Consider the following 14,483-nt stretch of genomic DNA (forward strand, 5'->3'; position numbering starts at 1 on the left):
AATAGCCAGTTCCATTACCTATCTTAGTCTGGTATGGAACATCAAGCACAGGAAAATAATATAGGCAATAACTAATTACATTTTTAGTTGCTTCTCTTGTTAAAGTAGTTGCAACTAAAAAGTCTAAAAAGTGTCAAGTCACATGGACATATTTTAAGTTTTTAAAATCAAAATGAGTAACATCTATTCGCCAAAATTGATTACATAAATCCTCAAGGTTTATCATTATGAAAAAATTGAGAATACTGAAAACAAGTTTTTGCAATTTAACTTGCACACTTTTTAGAAATGCCAAATTATTGTATCAAGCTATTACTATTTTGATGCTGTAAAGAATAAGATAGTATGGCCAATTATTTGTGAGGCCTATAATCTGCCTAGTATACAAATATGCTCTGGCATTGCCCTGGGGTTCAGGCAATCCAGTGAGCTTTTAAATGTTTTATAAAGTTAAGAAACAGTACATATTTTTAAAATTAAGCTGTATTTTTATAAATAACTATAAAATTTGAGAATTAACAATATCTAAAAAAGGAACAATTTTAAGCAATTATAAATCATGAACCATACACTGGCTATAAGTATATAAATTGAAAGCTTGATTTTCTAGTACTTTAAACAGTGGCTACAACACATAATTTAATTATTTGTGCTCAAGTAGGGGAAACTCAAGAAAATAAACATGTGATCTAAACATGTGGTCTAATTACATATACTACCTTCTCAATAGATGTAAATACAGTAAATACAGCAAATGTCTTTTCTATGAGCTGCATGCATAGCAAATTTCAGGAAATATAAAAGCATGCAGAGAAAAACTGTAACAACTTATCTTCTGGATAGAGATGACCAAATTTGCTTAAAATGTTTGCCACATAATAGGCCAAATATCATTATTTTTCAATAACCAATCTTTTTTAGCTGAGTGAGAGTATCAGATGAATGCCAAGCTGAAGGCAATCTTCTAATAATTGTTGCATAACTTAAGATTAGGTCTCTTGCTAGTAACAGACTGAACCCAATATATATTAGAGGAATCAAAGCCATCTTGTCTTTTCTCTTAACAATTTGGGAGGAAGCATATGCAAAGGAACAAAAACAAGTTGAACAATTCTTTTTCCAGCAGGTAGTTACAATGCCATGGGGGAAGCAGCCATTATTTAAATTTCTCCAGCATAATCATTACAACTCTTGGCCCTGAAGACTGTTGTGAATGTCTTTGGGCCTGAGGCTGACCCCTCCCCAAGGAACAAACTAGGCAATAAACAAATTCCAGAAAACACCCTTTAAGGGGCTAGTCAGGATGACAGAGGCAAAAAGAGTATTTGTCACACAAGCTTCTGCTGCACCCATTGTATATCAACTTAATTCAAATGTAAATGTTTTTAATCTTGGCCTATATCCTGAGGCCTGGCCCAGAGATTATCTTTCCTGCACCAAGGACAAATTTCTGTCATGTGACCGGATTATTTGCTTGTGCCTGTTTTTGGGACAGTCATTTTAAAAATGACTCGAATCTCCACATTTAAAACATCTTTTATCTTTACAGTTCTGTGCAAGCATTGCTTGTACAGTGGTCCCTTGTAAGGCAGCAGCCATGGACAGACCCTGATTGTAAGAGGGCCCAATTTTAGCGCAAACACAAATGTATCCATGTAAGTCTGTCTTTGCTTTGTGCAACAGGCTGAATTAGCATTCTCATAAGCCAAATGAGTAACAAAAGGAATTCCTGTTTGAGGATCTCCAAAAATTCTACCAGCTGCTTTCAGCAGCCTGTCCACGAATTTCTGGAATGGTTCCTCAGAACCCTGTTTAATACTGAATAAATTTCCACTAAGATCCCCTTTAGTAAGTAATTGATTTCAAGCACAGCAGACAGACATTGTAATCTATGTATACACTCCTGAGGCAGTTTAACCTGATTAGCATTATCTTCATATTAACCTTCTCTTAGAAGCATGTTAAGATCCCAATCTGCATTGCCTGCCTGGGAATTCATCATGGAGGTTTTCTTACTGGTATCACACCATTTTCAGCTCTAAAGCAAGTAATCTCCTCCTGACAAAGTAGCCTTACATATAGTTTTCCAATATTTGGGCATTAAATTTGCTTCTATCACAGTATCCAATAAATCTTGTGTGAAGGGGTCAGTAGGCCCATATTGTGCCACAATTTTTTTTAACTCTTTTATTTAACTCTACCTACTCTAGCCCTTCTTCTATAAACATAAGCTCACAATTGAACTGCCTGTCAGCTGCAACCAAAGGAATGTTGGCAGTTAACCACATTTTTAAGTTTCCTTTGCAATATTAGCATACAACCATAATTTTTGGAAACAAACTCAATTTTTAACAATGTAAGCAATCTATTTTCTCTAAAATCAACACCAAGTGGATTACTTTTATGTTACAAAGTTTGGGTGCCAGTTCTTATATATGAATGCACAATAGTGCAGCCTTTAATATCTCACTAAATAGACATTGCTTTTATATCTTTTATACATCTGGTTTTTGAATGACTAACCCTGTGTTACCAGTTTTAAACCAACTTTTTGTTACCAAAGTTGTAAATTTTTAATCAAACCCAATAACTTTAGGTCAATGATTTATAACCAAGACATGTAGAACATATTTATACCTTAAAACCAATTACAAACAAAAATGAAGTAACAACACATCTTATATATTTAAATCAAACAAAATTTCTCACTTTTTCTAGCCATAATTCCAAAATAATAGCACCTTGTCACAGAGATTTTTTCCAGAACAAACAACTCTTAACTTCCTTATTTAATCCAAGAAACCTGCCTGTCCCTTTAAAAGCAGCCTTTCCCGCTCAGCTCCACTTTTAGCTACAGGTGTTAAGCAAACTTATCAGCCGCTGTTATGCATATTAAAACTGCCTTTGAAAACCAAGTTAAACTAGACCAAGTGTTGAATCAAGCAATTTTAACGATCTTTTGAACATTAAACATAGAACGTAAAACATAGACAACCAATCATTCACACAGTGAGACACGTGGACAGAAAACACAATGAGACATGTGGACATTGGTGCCCAAGGACAAGACAATAGACAAAGAAAGCAGAACTAAGGATTTTTCTTAGTTTCTCTTAGTCTAAGACATTTCCTGAATTTTCTCTTGTTCCTAGGAGAGCTCTGCAACAGCCTTTTCATTCTTTTTTGCTGGCATAACCCAGAGAAAGAACAACTGCTTTTCAAAACCCTTTCTATCTCTGATGTTCAAAATCTAATGCTTTATCCCTTTCTTTAGGAGATGTAGCTGTGGCTGCTTTCTTAGTTTTCCAATTTCTTCTAACCCTGCTCCTCTCATCTGAAGCAGTTCTCGAAGGCTGTGGGCAAATGCCCTTTTAGAATTCTCTTGTCGCAAAATTCGCTGTCACCTCCTAGACAAAATTAGGCATTGGCTCAACACCTATTTGACCTAGACTGTATCCCCTAAAACACACTTCCTGCAAACATGGCCCCCCAAAATTAACTAGCGCTAGTTTCAATACTGTTTGCTACTTCCCAAGTGCGCAGGATATTCTCCTTCTTGTTCCCGTTTTCCGTGGAGCCCCACCTAAGACAGCGTTCCTCAGCTGGTCCCCGTTTTCAAGTCCCACTTGGTGCACGCCAATCTGTAGCTGCCCGCAGCCACAAGTCAACTGGGTTCACCTGAAAGGGGGGGTGGGAATTGAAAGGGGAAGGAGGGCGAGAAGAGATGAGGCCAAGACAAAGTTCTCTGATCAAGGCCCAAAGCTTTAATGTTCAGCTCTCAATTTAAAGGGGAAGACCCAACCCACAACCCCTCCTGGTTTCAGATGGGTGGAATAATCCATAGTCTGTTCCAGGTCATGGCCGGAGATGTCTCAAAGCAAGCCCAGGGGCAGTTCTACTTCTGTGTTCTGGGAAGCCAAGGTGGGTAACTCCACCTAGATCCTGTCACTTGACCTTGTTGTGGTAAACAAGGTCTCTCAGGCTTGCTCATGGTGGGGGGAAGGGTACACAACAGTGTTTTAGTAAATGTTCTGCTGCTATGAAGAGATACCATGACCACCACAACTCTTATAAAGGAAAATATTTCACTGAGGCTTGCTTGGAGCTTTAGAGGTTTAATTCATTGGATCATGATAGGGAGCATATTGGCACACATGCAGACATGGTCCTGGAGAAGTAGTTGAGAGTTTCATATCTGGATCCACAGGGAGAAGGAAGGGACATATTGTCCCTGGCTTGAGCTTGTGAAACTCCCAAATCCACCTGCATTGACACTACTACATCTTATAAGGCTACATTTCCTTAATAACTAATGACCAAGCATTCAAATACATGAGTCTAAGAAGACCATTCCTAATCACACCATCACAGAGCTCAACACATCAAATAACATGATCAAGATGATTCTGGACACAGGCCTAGGCTAGTTGGGAACATGGAGGCTGATTGGGAAAAGCCAGATTGAATGTTGCCATTTAAAATATTACTATAACACTTCCCTTCTTTATGGGTCCTTGATGACTGTTCCACTGTGTGAGGAGACCAAAAGTGGGCAAGGTTCAGACACCAGACACTACCTTCAGATTAACTTCATGGATCAGTTTCAGTGAGATATCTCAACATAATTTGGGGTAGAAAATATCTATCTGAATCTTGTGGAGTGGGTAGGGATTTACAAGGTGTATATACATTATTGAGTAGGTAGTGAATGCTTCATTTACATAAAGAGGAATTCCAAGAATGTGTCTGGCATGTTCTTATCTAGAGACAGAATGCTGAACCTGTAATGTGACTTTCCTCAGAGGTTTTTTTGGAGGATATAGACACAAATGGCTGATTGATCATAACACAGTACTTATTATATCCTGAGAAGGGCTGAGCAGGACTTGTGTGCATGAAGCTTTGTGCAAAGTAATTTTCTACCTGAGGTCAGGTACTTGTGTTTAGTGGCACTCTCTAGACAAGGTCAGGAAGAGGAAATCCTGCTGAGAAAGGGAGTCCTCCATTTTGTGTTGAGCTTGAAGAGTTTTTTCAGCTATGGTGAACTGTGACCTTAATAGCATAGTATTCCAGCACAGGAACATGCTACTATACTTTGCTTTTCAATATGTGAAGGGGCTAGTTCTCAGATCTTCATGCCAAAGAACTTTACTAAATCATCCATCAGCCCAGCCTCAGAGACTTCTATTATTTCTAGATATTTTGTCATACTTCTTCAGGAGACTGATTTTTGCATCCATCTTAAAGCTCTACTTTAGAGTATGGAGAGAAAAATATCTACTAACACTTTAATGGAAAATTAAACTGATGTGGAATGTTATGGACTAATTAATTATGTGTTCTATAATTCACATTTATGTATTTATGTTCAATGTGATTATACTTGAAAACAATTATTTTAAATTTACCGATAGTTGTTAGGTGAAGATATAATTAAGCAAGAAGAGGGATAAATGTCAGTAGGACAAAACTATAAAGTAGCTATCTACAAAGGAAAGAAGTTTCAGCTTAGGTCTAGTCATTGGAAGTTTGACTGTCAATCTTCACCTCTATAAATGCAGTAACATGTCTATCGGTTAAGTCATTCAGTTTGTGGAATTTTTTTATGGCATCCTAGAAAGTACTGCATAGAATATTTACTAGTTTTAATGAATGAATAAATGAATCAATGGTGAAGAGAACAATAGCACAGTGGACTCAGTGCTTCTTCCATAAGTATGAGGATTTTAGTTTGTCTTTATAATTTCCACAAGTGGCAGGGGTTTCTTGACAGGATGAGAAGTCAGTCATCCTAAATTAGTAACTGAATTAGTAACATCCAGGTTTAGTCCAACAACCTGCCTCAAAAATTAAGGTAGAAAGCAACAGAAGATGATACCCAAGGTTGACCTCTGGCATCACTCCACATAAGCACATTTATTTGTGAATGAGGAAATGTCTCTTGCCCTTTTAATCTCTTTTATACCAGTTTTCTCTTTTCTGTACCTGTAGGTTTAGAAGTTACCTGATTCTGAATATAAGTGATGCAGGAGAAACTTCTAATAAAATTGATGCCATGAAGGATTTACTAATAACTTGCTTACTAAATATTAACATACGAAAAGTAGAATTTAGTTAAAGGACAACTGCCTCTAATGAGACTGGAAATAGAACACTAACCAGGCTTGTCAGCAATTGTAGAAAAGAAATTAAATGGTAGGCTTGCTCTTTGCATTGTTACTAAACACACTTGATTTTTGCTTTCATAAAGGGGCAACTCTTCACCTACTGGCTGTTCCTTCTCAAGCTAACCTGCTTGGTATTATACTAAAAGTGCCATGAATTGTTTTTTCCCAGTAGTATAGAGATTTTTCCTCACACCATAACAAGAGACTGTCTTGGACAGAATACCAAGTAGCCATAGAAAATACAATACAGGAGAATAAGGTCTATGGTGATGGTAATGACACTATCAACACTCCTTTTTAGATAGATAAGGGACAGCACACTCTTAGCTGAGTTTGCAGTGTTTATTTCTCCACCTACATACTCAACTACAAGTGATATTTGGAGATTAAAAGGAAGTAAATGATTAATTGAAATTCTGGTGGAGTGGCTGCTTCCATGATAGGGCTGGAGTTTGCAACGATACAGCTGTTTTGAGGTCTTCTATCCTGTCAGTAATCCCTCTTTATGATATTTAAGGAAATATGATAAACTCACTGGCCTTACCTATTTTGATTTTAATAAAATTTATATTTTTATCTGTCATCTGTGGCTACCTAGGATGAACAGAGTTTTGATTTTTTAAGGAAAAGATGACAATATTCTAGCTTCTGTTGTACATTGGAAGTTCTGTTGCTCCTTTAAATGAATAGTCAGAAGATTTATTTTTGTTGTCAACCTTAGAAGTCATGAGATTAGTTATTTGCATGTGGGAAAGAGGGAGAGAAAAGCTGAGTATCACTTTGGAGAATCAACTCAAGTTGGTTAGGAGTTGTGGAGTCAGACTCTCTAAGGACAAATGCACATCAATCTATGTATTTGGAAAAAAAACATTTTTAGATGCTGATTTTCAAACACAGATGGATCCACCTTGCAAAGTCTTGTTCAGAGGCTAAGAGATAAGAAGGTAGTTTTCCCATGGCTGCAGCCACTGAAACGTCTAACAAATCCTTCTGAGGCTGGTACGAAGTTCCAGATGACAGGGACATGAGAATAAATGGTAATTAGGTGAATTTATTTAAAACTGTTAGCAATGCAAAAATCTTAAAGGGAAATCTAAGGCATGTCACCCTGAAGGGGCTAAGTGAAAGATTTTTAAAGATGGAGACCACAATAATCTCATTTCTGTTAAAATTACAGCTTCATAATAAAGTGTTTCTCTTTCCTCAGCTACCTGAGAACTTGTCTATCTCAGAGGAATAAAATGTGTCTTACAGCTGCAATAGAGTTTTGTAGAAACCAGGGCAAGTGGTTAGTTATCTCACAGCAGTGAGGCTATTCTGGAGAGGTTGCATTTCATCTCCCTGGAATTGATAACTGATGCTCAAGTAGCAGAGGTTATAAGGAGAGTATCTGGTACTGACTGGCATTCCTTAGCCAGCCTAAGGTTAGAAGCAGCAGTTAGAAAATCTCATGAGTATCAAGATAGGTGCTCCATTTAGAAAAGAAAAAAAGAAAGCATAATTAAGAAAATATTTTAGATCACTGTAATAGAATTGAAGACCCAGAAATGATCTTACTCACCTACAATCACTTGATCTTTGATAAAGAAGCCAAAACCTTCCAGTGAAAAAAAGACAGCATTTTCAACAAATGGTAATGGTTCAAGTGGTGGTCAACAAGTAAAAGAATGCAAATTGATCCATTATTATCTCCCTGTACAAGCTCAAGTCCATGTAGCCACCAGAAATTTACAGTGGCCAGGAAAGCAAGAGGCTCCCAGGACCCAATGGACATGATATTAGCTGAAATACCCAACAAAGAGGAGAGAGAACATTTAGAGACCATATAGAGAGGTTAGGCATGGCCCCCAGTTGAGGGATGGGGCCACCTAACCTTCTCAAAAATTTAACCCAGAATTTCTCCAGTCTAAAGAAAATACAGGGACAAAGAGTAGAGCAGAGACCGAAGGAAAGGCCATCCAGAGACTGCCTCAAAGGAGAATCTATCCTATAAGCCGCCACCAAACCCAGTCACTATTGCTGATGTCAAAAAGTGCTTGATGACAGGAGCCTGGTATGGATGTCTTCTGAGAGCCTCTGCCAGAGCCTTACCTGTACAGATGTGATGATTGCAGCTCACCATTGGACTGAGTATGAGGACCGTAATAAAGGAGTTAGGGGAAGGACTTAAAGAGCTGAAGAAGTTTGTAACCCTATAGGAAGAAGAACATTCAACCAACCAGACCCCCTGGAGCTCCAAGGGATTAAACCACTAACCAAAGAAAACATATGGAGGGGCCCATGCTTGCTACCTAGCAGAGGATGGCTTTATCTGGCATCAACAGGAAGGGAGGAATTGGTACTGTAAATGTTTGATACCACAGCTAAGGGAATGCTAGGGCAGTGAGGTGGGAGTGGGTGGGAGGGTAGTGGAGCACTCTCATAGAAATATGGGGAGGAGTCGGTATGGGGATTTTCTAAGGGGAAACCAGGAAGTAGGATATTTGAAATGTAAATAAATAAAACAACCAATAAGAAAATTTGAAAAAAAAAAGATGAGAGAAAGAAAGGTGACCTTCTAAAATTTTGTGTGGTCATATACTCCTCCATCCTGTCTCCATTCAGGTTCTAAAATAAATAGATGTTTCATCCAAAAAAGAACAAAAAGTAAAAGAAAAAGTTCATTACTGTTTGTTTCTATAGAACATTAATATATTATCTTACACTTTTACATTCTTTGTGATGGGAAAGCACAGATTTTTGAAAAGAATTTAAAAGTAAGTGAACAGGCATATTTTGGAGCTCAAAGAGTCATATAAATCTAGGTTATCAGCTACATCTTTATCTTCATTAAAACAAATTTTACCTATGCCAGAAGGATGCTCTGTGGTCAGAATAAAAATACTTTTTTTTTTTTTTTTTTTTAACAAATTGCATGTTTTAACTTAGAGCCAGGCAGTGGTGGCGCATGCCTTTAATCCCAGCACTTGGGAGGCAGAGACAGGAGGATTTCTGAGTTCGAGGTCAGCCTGTTCTACAGAGTGAGTTCCAGGACAGTCAGGGCTACACAGAGAAACCATGTCTTGAAAAACAAACAAGCAAAAACAACAACAAACAAAACAAAAAAAGAAAGAAAATAATTTAGAAAGTCATTGGAATCATAAGTAATTATAATTAATATGTTACAAAAGAAAATTCTTTGTGAATGAAGTGCTCAAATTTTAACACCTGACCCAGAATGGAGGTCTAAGAACAGTATCCTCAATTATGCTGACATCTGGCAGAGGAAAAAAAAAGAAATATTGGGAAAAGTGGTAAATTAGAACAACAGAAGAAATATGCCATGAGAAAATTCAGATCCAAAGACAGCCCATAAGAGGATGCTGTGAAGAAAATCTCAGGCACTCATGAGTGTTTTTCATCCCATCTTCAGGTGGTCTGAGATGACGGAAGGCTGGTGCTAAATAGACAGTATGGAGATCAGATTTCTCTCTGAAAACAAGATTCATAATACAGTTTCAGAACAAACTAAAACAGATGAATCTTACAATATTCAGTGTAAGATTGACAGTACCTCAAATCCCCTGGGAATAAAGCCCTCTAATTTCTTTGAAGATATCTAGGTCATTAATTCACTCATTATTCATTCAGTTATCAAATCACTATTAACTATGGACTCATACTTTGTGCAGCACAAGTCTTCTGAGAGGAAGTGCAGAACTTCTGGACCTAAGTGAGGTAATAGCTGACAAATCATTTTCTTATGGATGTCTTTTAATGTTCATGTCTCTTCTTGTATTCCCCATATTTTCACAATGACATCACATATATTACAGTAATGAAAGTTGCATGCCTACAAAACAAGTATTCATACTTTTGCCATTAATCACTAAGTGGTAAGAATAACCAATATTCATGGGGCATTTAGACGATAAGATACATTATAAGTAATCTAAACCTAGCATGATATATATAGAAATATTTGTGAAGGCTCTATGCAACTTTTGCCCTTGAGATTCAGTGACTTAATAGATGTACAAGAACAAAATTCTCCAGAGAAGCCAAGGGAACACCATATATGTCATATGAGTCATAAATTCTTAGTGTTCAAATGATTATATAAATCTGGCCTCAGTTTTTTCTCCATAACTCTTGATAATGGTCAATCCTTTATGAATTTCCATTTCTTGTCTTTAAGTATACCGTCTTAGTGTCTTTCATTTCTCTGGATTTATGACCTTTCTTTGACAGAACCATAACTATGTGACTTAGTAGGCCAGCCAGGTGGGATTTGCTCACCTGATATTTTAGGAGCATATGAAGGCCTTAAAATTTTGTATTTTGTGTTCTGTTTAGCTTTCAATGTCAACTACACAAACTAGGATCAACTGATACAAGACTTTCAGTTGAAGAATTATTTAGATCAAGTCCAACTCTAATGAGTCTGGAGGAAACTGTCTTGGTTATTATTGAATAAAAGGGTTCAGGCCACTGTGGTTGGCACTATCCCTAGGCAGGTGTACTGAAGTTTAGTCTCTTGTTATGTCTTGTAAGTGCAGTCCCCAATACCTGGTTGCTCCTGACATAAGAGATTCCATATCCAAGAGATGCAATGTGACCTTGCCCCAATTTACTTTTCATTAATGACTAAAGATGTCAAAAGCCAATAGCTGTCCAGATGTTGTAATAAATTAAACAAATACAGACAGAATATTAAATCTACTATTGAACAAAAGCATTCTATAATCTTACATTGAAAGAAATCCTTATATTTGATGCTGAGTTGAGGTTATGTTTTGTTACATTGATACCGAATTTTGTATATTAATGCAGATTTAAGGTTTTCATTGGTAGGAATTTTTATATATTGATGCAAAGTTTAATTTTGTTACTCTTAGATAGTCATTGTGCATCTTCAAATCATTTAAAATACAAGGCTTAAGTCCAGTCCTTTTAACAGCTGCTATTACAGAGTGTTTAAGATAATTTAGTACTGCAAGTTGACAGTCAATCAATCAAACTCATAGTCATGTTAGATACTAGTCTGTATTATCACAGAAATATGCATCATGTGTTATACAGATAAAAAGTAGGTAGAGACAAGCAATGTGTGCTTATTTACATATGCTATAAATAGATAGATGATCTTCAGAAGTGTCAGAGATACACAGAATGTAGCATTTAAAAATCATTTCATTATTAAAAGATATTTTGACTATGAGACAGTTTTCTGTTACAATATCCCCATTAGACTCCAAAAAGATGATTTGCATCAATAACCTCACTATAGAGTTGCTTCTATTGTTGCAAGTTAGCCACTGGGGGAAAAATTCCCTAATGTTATTTACAGACAAGATGCTATCCAACAAAAGAAGAAACTGAGCATATAGTCATTTGCTAAGCTCTGCAAGACAGGGTAAGCTAGTCATTCATAATTCCAGTTTAGTTTAAGGTCCGTCAGATATTCTGGCCTGGATGGCTGAAAATAGATGCTTCAACATTATAAGATATCTTGGGGACTGTCCAGGTACTAAGGTGTTGTGGTAATTTTTATTTTTGGATGTTGTGTTCTTATGCTTCCTGCATACTCAAATAATATTTATTCTTTCTCAAATCTCTAGTGGAGCTACCAACTAGATATTTATATCCTCAAATTTAAACTTACGTTGTTTATGATTTAAGAAGATCTTCTTAGGATGGTAATATAGTTTAATATAATAAAATAATTTAGAAATAAAATTCTAATTCACTAAGATAGGACAGGTGATATAATACTTTAGCTAAATTGCCACATATAATAAACTGAATGGTAATTAATATTGTACCTTATAATTATTATTCAGTTTTTTAAGTTACACACACACACACACATATACACACACACACACATGTTTGGGGTTGGATAAGAGAAAAAGAGACTTTTGTTACAGTAAAATGAGGAATAGTTGAGGTTTCGTCTTTTCCTATGTATAGTAATACTCAGTGTGGCCCCCAAGTCCTGGTTGTCCTTGAGATGAAAGAGTTTACATGTAGACCCATGTGACAATATGTGACTTTTCCCCCAAGTTATTTATGATTGGTGAATAAAGATGCTGACAGCCAATAGCTGATCAGAAAAGATATAGGCAGGGTTTTGGGTTCCAGGGCTTGGGGATCAGAGGAGAAGACAAGGGGAAGATGATGAAGGAGGAACAGAGAGATACCATGGCTTAGGAGTCTAGAAAACATGGCCGTAAGGGCTGACCATTTGGGGTTAAGAGGAGGCCAGATGAAACATGGTAGATAATAACTTGGTGTTATCAATAAGAAAGTAAATTCTGATAGCATAGAGGGTAGATTTCTGACCAGCTCTTGTGTTGTTTAAGGCTTATTATAAACCATAAATATATGTCTTTTGTCAAGAAACTATATGGTCAAAGACATGGTAGAAACCTGAGTTAGGATTGAAAATTTCTACAACACAGATGGTCCTGACTTGTGTAAGAAAACTAGATAAGTATAAGCCAATCTGTGAGGCAGCCAACAAGCAGTGTCCTTTATGGTTTCTACTACATCTCTTTGGCTGTGACATAAAGTAAATTATTAGGTGATAGGTAATGTTCTGTAGAACAAAAAGCCAGCCTACCTTCTGCTTACCCTTCTTCTTACTTCTTGACTCTCCCTCATTGCTGGATGATTATTTAGAATTGTAAGCCAAAATAAACTTTCTTCTGGCTTCTTTTGGCCAAAGTAGTTAAAGAAACAAAATAAAATAAGAACCCTTGACTTCCCTTGTTCCATCTAGACCCCCCCAACTCTTTCTTTTTTCTTCCATCTCAGTAACTTCTTCTCATCCCCTTGTCTGCCTCCCTGGCAGAAAGATCATTCTACATGGAGGTGAGTTTCATGCTTCTTAGTTTCTTTTCTATTGCTATTAAGCAATACTTTACCCAAATCAGCTTATAAGACAAAAAGTTTTTTTTTTTTTAATCAGGTCCAGAGAGATATATTTCAAAATAGTAGGGAAACATGACAGCTGAGATTGGCCCGTCATATTATATCAGCAGTCAGAAAGCAGAGAGAGAGAGAGAGAGAGAGAGAGAGAGAGAGAGAGAGAGAGAGGACATGAAATGGGACTAGCTATAAAAACTAAAATCCTACCCTCAGTGACATCCATTCTCCAAGAAGGCGCCACCATCCCAAATAATATCACCAACTGGAGAACCAAGAACTGAGCCCATGAGACTGTGTGGAACCTTTCATATTCAAACCATAGCATTAACTGTAAAACATCCCTACATAATAGTCTGACTAAGTGCCCAAGACTGGGAACATACTTTTCCCCACCAATGGTTCAATGAAAGCCAAGAACTAAGTTGATATGGCCATATCCTTATAAGAGAACTAGTGATCATAGCCAGAACTATGTCAGCTGGCTAGATCTTAGCCACATAGATCTTTGAGCAGCAGGGTGAGTGCCATTAGCTCCACAAAGGCATAGCCTGGAAGCATGTATTGTGCAAGATCTCCATGAAGAGCCATTGTGCCACAATCAGAGTGATATTGATAGGGAAGCATGTCTGCTTGCTCATCCTGCGCCTCCCTGCTCACTGTCATATCCCTGGTTTTACTAAAGGCATCTTGTCAAAGCCTATTTTTCTAATGGCTGTGGAAATAAAGAAACCTCTCTGAACTGCTGTGGCTGCCATTAAATAATGAGAAAAAATACCCTACAATAACTGACTTTTATTATGAACATTTGAGGGGTATGTGTGTGTGTGTGTGTGTGTGTGTGTGTGTGTGTTTCTATTGGCTACAAGACTGATACCTAAGACCACAGTGTCACAGGCTTGATATATTGATAGCCTCTCAGTTTCTACTTGTATTTCTTGATGTCCTAGCAAGGCACTTGCATGGAACAGGAGAGGAGAAGAGGGAAAATTAAAGATAGAGGGAGGTGGAGTAAAAGGGATGGTGAGCACTCATGCCTCTGAAAACATCACAAGAAATCTAATTCATTTTGTATCTTTATTTAACCCTAATTGCCAAAAATGTTTCCCACCTTCAAGTATAATCACTGCAAGAATCCCATTCAGTATATGACACTTTTGGAGAGTCGCAGGCTCAGTCCACAGCAAAGCCCTGTACAAGAATATCACCCTCAGTTACTACATGAAAATTCATGTTTTATTATTAAAGATGAGAATTAGAGTCTGGAGAGTGCCCTCTGAGATTTCATATATCCCAGAATAAAGCACTGTAGTAGAGATAAAGATTATATTAAGAAATTAGTTTCTGGATGAAAGTGGTCCAGAGAGTTGAGAAATATTGAAGCCCAATTGCTTCTGAGTTATAAAT

Source organism: Arvicanthis niloticus, chromosome 10 (assembly GCF_011762505.2).
Source record: "Arvicanthis niloticus isolate mArvNil1 chromosome 10, mArvNil1.pat.X, whole genome shotgun sequence".
In the NCBI taxonomy this organism is placed as follows: domain Eukaryota; kingdom Metazoa; phylum Chordata; class Mammalia; order Rodentia; family Muridae; genus Arvicanthis; species Arvicanthis niloticus.